This window comes from Cyprinus carpio, chromosome B19 (assembly GCF_018340385.1).
Source record: "Cyprinus carpio isolate SPL01 chromosome B19, ASM1834038v1, whole genome shotgun sequence".
NCBI lineage: Eukaryota > Metazoa > Chordata > Actinopteri > Cypriniformes > Cyprinidae > Cyprinus > Cyprinus carpio.
The window spans coordinates 27,821,500-27,827,431 of record NC_056615.1 but is presented as its reverse complement, the minus strand read 5'-3'; positions in this window follow the sequence as shown (position 1 = coordinate 27,827,431).

The following is a 5,932-nucleotide window of genomic DNA, read 5'->3' as shown; positions in this document are numbered from 1 at the left end:
ACACTCACCTAAAAGATTATTAGGAACACCTGTTCAATTTCTCATTAATGCAATTATCTAATCATCCAATAACATGGCAGTTGCTTCAATGCATTTAGGGGTGTGGTCCTGGTCAAGACAATCTCCTGAACTCCAAACTGAATGTCAGAATGGGAAAGAAAGGTGATTTAAGCAATTTTGAGCGTGGCATGGTTGTTGGTTCCAGACGGGCCGGTCTGAGTATTTCACTTCATCTGCTCAGTTACTGGGATTTTCACGCACAACCATTTCTAGGGTTTACAAAGAATGGTGTGAAAAGGGAAAAACATCCAGTATGCGGCAGTCCTGTGGGCGAAAATGCCTTGTTGATGCTAGAGGTCAGAGGAGAATGGGCCGACTGATTCAAGCTGATAGAAGAGCAACTTTGACTGAAATAACCACTCGTTACAACCGAGGTATGCAGCAAAGCATTTGTGAAGCCACAACATATACAACCTTGAGGTGGATGGGCTACAACAGCAGAAGACCCCACCGGTACCACTCATCTCCACTACAAATAGGAAAAAGAGGCTACAATTTGCACGAGCTCAGCAAAATTGGACAGTTGAAGACTGGAAAAATGTTGCCTGGTCTGGTTCTTTGTCATGTTGGTTTTTTTATTTTGCAAGTTGTCTGAGCATTACAGCCAAACTAATTTCCCTATTATAAAGACAAAGCCTTTCAAGGTAAGAAAATGTAAAATAGAATGGTGGATATTTAGGCCAAAGTGGGCGAAGAAAAAAAAAAATTGTCATTATTTTATCTTTATCAAAAAAATTACAACAATATACACATTACAAATACACATAATATACAGACAAAATAAACAGCGTTTTATTTTCAGGTATAGGTACAATATGGTGTATTTAGCAGGAACATTCAAAAAACTGAATGAACAAATACAAAACTAAAACACTATTGATTCCTATTAAAACAACTGTATTAAAGTATTTCAGTCAAGACTAGTGAGTGATTTTTCTCTCTGTGTTTTGTTGGTTTATTAACATTAAAGGGGTATTAAAGTATTTCAGTCAAGACTAGTGAGTGATTATTTTTGTACCTTCATTTACTCACTCAAAAGTTGTTTTAAACCTGAATGAGTTTCCTTCTTTTGCTAAACATAAATGCTATTTTGAAAAAGGTGGAAAACCAATCAGTTGCTGGTCCACCGTGACTTCCATAGTATTTTTTTTCCCTACTAAACTGTTTGTTTACCCAGATTCTTCAAAATATCTTCTTTTGTGTTCAGCACAAGAAAGAAATGAATATAGGTTTGGGACAACAGGTGAGTGAATAAATAATGACAGAAATTAAATTTTAGGGTGAACTATCCCTTTAATTACAGTGGGCAGCATGTAGCCTACTGTCCCTTTTAGAGCTTCACGCATCTAATATACAAGCACGCATCATTTCTCTCAGTTGTTTACTTTCATTTAAGACATAACCAACTGATTCTATACATAAACATTGTGTGTTTTGACAGCATTAACACAAAACATAACTTAGTTCAGTAATCAGGCACTGTTTGACAGACTTATTTGGGTGTGCTCACAAAAAGCACTCATCAGACAGCACACAAATGAAACGTTAACCAGTAGGGCTAAATGAGAGTGTCCCATGCAGTGTCCCATGAGAGTAACTCTATCGCTGTGTTAATGCTGATGTTAATATATGTCGCGTTGGACAGAAGGCTAGATTGATTCAGAAGCGCCAGAACTGCAGCTGATAGAATGTGCACTGCACGATACAATGATATTTCTTCAAAAGCAGATTGTGGAGATATTTTTATCATCCACGATCAAAATCTTCATATAGCACACCCCTACCCTCGGCAGAAATCGTGGACCGGGGGCACTTTAGCGTCGGACGTCAAAGGGGTAGGGGCTCAAGCCCCCCAAACCCCCCGTGCACACCACTGAAAGGGGTCATATGATTCGATTTCATTTTTCCTTTCTCTTTGGTGTTACAAGCCCTTGGTGCATAAAAAAGATCTGTAAAGTTGCAAAGACTAAAGTCTCAAACACAGAGATATTCTTTATCAAAGTTAAGACTCTGCCACACCTCTCTAAAACAGCTCGTTTAAACACACCCCCACATATCTACGTCACTATGTGGAAATGGCCGCGTAATGCTGCCCAAATATTCACACAAAGAAAGAAAGCGTGGTTTTCGTGTTAGAAGTTAGTGTTAAAGCAGCCATGTCAGGGAGAGATGCTACAATGTGTATCTAAGTGAGAAAGCAAAAGCACTGCTATTTGGCCTTCCGAAAGTAAGATGCATTTTGAGGAATCTTTAAGATTACTTACAACAGAACAGCAAAGCGCATATTTTTGGGGCGACCGTTTACGTGAATATAGGAGAGGAGAGGGAGTAATTCTGACTTTGCTCGACAATCCTGGCGCTTCTGAATCAACTACTGTAAGTATGTTTTGTTATTAGTTTTAAGTAGATTTACTATTGAATGTTCAAATCTTGCGGAGATTTCTTGGCACGTCCTGTGTGTATGTGTGTGTAGAGAGAGGGAGATGAGGGTCAAACAGTGGGTCGCTTGAGTCAGCTGTCTTAACCGTCTGTGAAAGCTTCTGTACTGCTGCAAACACATCAGGGAGCTTCATCACTGTAATGCTGTCACGCTACGACTCTATTCCCCCTTCCGGGCTTGAACTGATGGTAAAACTATGGACGTGATATTAACTGTCTTTACATTTTATTGTGAAAGATGAAGCTCCCTTGATTATGGAAGGGCGTTACATTTCCGGCGAGTGCTGCAGTGTTGACCAATCACAATGCACTGGGTCAGTGGGCCCAATCAGAGCAGACTGTGCTTGTCAGAAGGAGGAGGACTTTGTAAGCGACCGTTTGAGAAGTGGGCGCGGAGGGACCTACAATAATGTACAGTATTTTAAAAAATAATGTGGTTTTTTTAACATTAAAGCATGTCAACATATTCTGTTACACCAAATTCAGAAAATAATGATCATTAAAAAAGCATCATATGACCCTTTTAAGCCTTCTTTTGTTCTGCAGATGTTTTCCTCTTTTGTTTTTTATCCGCCATCTCTATTTTTCTGTTGCTCATCTCAGCTAACATCCATCTTGTAGACTGAATGTTTTAAAGAATAAAATACTGTTCAGAAACAGAAAGTAGTGAGGCCTGGTTCGTCAACCCTCTACATTGTGAGTAAATCACTCGCATATGCAACTAAATCTTACTCTGGGCAACTAAATAATGTCTGTGGTTAGCCATTGGCTAATAAATTCTTAAATTTTACTCCCCAGTGTGTGTGTTAGAGGTTAATTACAAGTTTAGCACAGATATATTTTCACTCGCTGAACACTGATCGCTCTCGATCAAGCGATCTGTGCTGTTTCAGTTCATCTCAGTGGATACGCAGCACACCGTAAACTCTAGTGTGAAGGTGCGTGACTCGCTGTCACTTTGCTGGTAGCGCTGTGTTTCTCACACATGCAAAGAGAGAGAGAGCGAGAGTCTTACTTGCCATGCTTTACTTGCAATCACCATGTAAACCATATTCTTTGTTGTATTTTCCTGTCAAAATAACAGAGTTCATTTAGAATTATCCAGTTCTTGAGAACAAGCAGAAGATATGCCGGTCAGGGTTGCCAGGTTTTCGCAACAAAACCCACCCAATTGCTACTCAGAAATGTTTTGAAGGGGTTCCCCTGGTAAAATTAGCCTTTTTTAGGAGCTAAATATCACATTATTGGTGTCGCTTAAACCCGTGGACATGAAAAACAACCTGCGGCAACAGTGTTAAAGTAGCCCAATTCCGCGGGAGAATCGCAGACTTGGCAACACTGATGCCGGTTTCTCCTGTAGTGGGCTGAGCTAATAGGCAAGCGCAATCTTTTTTGGCTGGTGCTCATCTATTACCGTGCCTGTTTTGATTTCAGCAAATCAGTGTGAGTGAACGCTGAGAACGTGATTAATATTCATGAACCCAGCAGCTCATTAATCCTTTGTGAGTTTTATTGTTAGTATAATAGTAGAATTAGTAGTAGTAATATCTATTACTTTTATCTTTTCTTTTTTTTTTTTTCTTTTTTTTTTTACAGAAACCCTGAATGAACAACAGTATCTTAAGCATCATACTAGTCCTAAATTCAGTTAAAAGAACAAATATTCATTCATAAAATCCATATATCCATATATGGTTACCAAGTTTTAGCTCAAATTACTAAAGTTCTAATTATCATAATATCATAATATAATGCTTGATTGACTGATTAAGAAGCTAAGATTTAAGAAGCTGTGCCATTTTACAAAGATAAGCTGATTTGTTGGAATCATGTGTGTGTGTGTGTGTGTGTGTGTGTGTGTGTGTGTGTGTGTGTGTGTGTGTGTGCGTGTGTTAAACAGTATATCAGTCTGGCGACTAAACTACAGAATTTACTAGCCAATGGTGATTTTATTGCCAAGGTGTGCGTAGAGGGTTGTTTGTTCATGAGGTCACTGTGGTCACGGCTGGATTTCTGCTGTTGCATAAGCACTTCCATTGTCAGAGAGTGAATGTTCATTTTCAGTCAGCACACCTCCACTCGTTTATGTTGGGTTGTTTTCATCAGAGTATGCATGCCTCTTTGATGCAGCCCACAGACAGTGTTGTAAGTTTTAACCACTAATGAAAAAAGTATTTTAAAACTGCATTCTAGAACAACTGGTTCACTGAAACTGTGTGAGATGGAATGGGCTTAGGGACAGCTGTGTCAAGGGGTTCATGATAGGCTGAAATTTTTATTTTTTTTATTGTTATGATTGGGGCCAAGCCGGAAGGGCTGTAGCCCCTATTGTATCTGTATGTTTTCTTTATTATTATTTTTGGCCAATGGGAGTCTATGTCAGCCCTAGGAAGGGAACATAGGAAAATTATAAAATTTGGCACACTTGTAGTGATGGTCATGCATAGTGATCTGACCAACTAGAACCAACTCTATAGCGCCACCACCAGTTCAAAAATTCAACATTCAAATGGTAAAAACTCCTGAACCTCTAATTCTAGAAAAATGAAACTTAGTATACCTGATCACTCTCTTTATGGAGATTACATTCAATACCTTACATTAAGACTCCACCCATTACAGTAGCGGCCATTTTGAAAAGTACAGTATTCAGTCTTTTCGATACTCCTACAAAATGTATCCAATTCTTCTCAAAATTCGCTTAGATGATGTTTGGACTGAGCTGCACAGAAATGACTGAACAGATTTTTTATTTATCTTTGTTCAAAAGTTATGGAATGTTAGCCTGAATGCACTGTAAGTTGCTTTGGATAAAAGCGTCTGCTAAATGCGTAAATGTAAATGCATAAATGTAACGAGGTCGACCCAAAATCGGTTCAGAGGCTGTATCTCAGCCAAACTTTGATCAATCGAAACCAAACTTGGTACACTTCATCAACACCATGATCTGAGGGTCTATGCCAAAGTTGGCAACAGCGCTACCTATGGGTGATGAGATACCAAATATTCAAATATTCACATTCACAGAAAATTATGATCTTGGTATCTATGGATTCCTTGGGCCATGCCAAATCAGTGGATGTTGATTTTGCCAGGATTAACTGAACCACCTGTCTGCCATTTTGAAATTTGTCATAAATTGCAATATCTTTTCAACCACTGGACATATCTGCACAAAAATCGGTAGGGATCATCAAGACCCTGTCCCGGAGGTACTGCAGTAGACTGAAGACAGCGCCACCTATTGTTCCAGAGATAAAACGATTTTAAAATGAATTTTTGTCTTTTCATTCCCTGTGTTATGCAGATTCTGGTGATGTATCACTTGTAATTTTCCAACAGGGTGTCTGTCCGCCTTATTGAAGTAAATCAAAATAAGTTTTTTCGCTACTCCTCCTTCAAAATGGATCCAATTCTTCCCAAAATTTGCTCA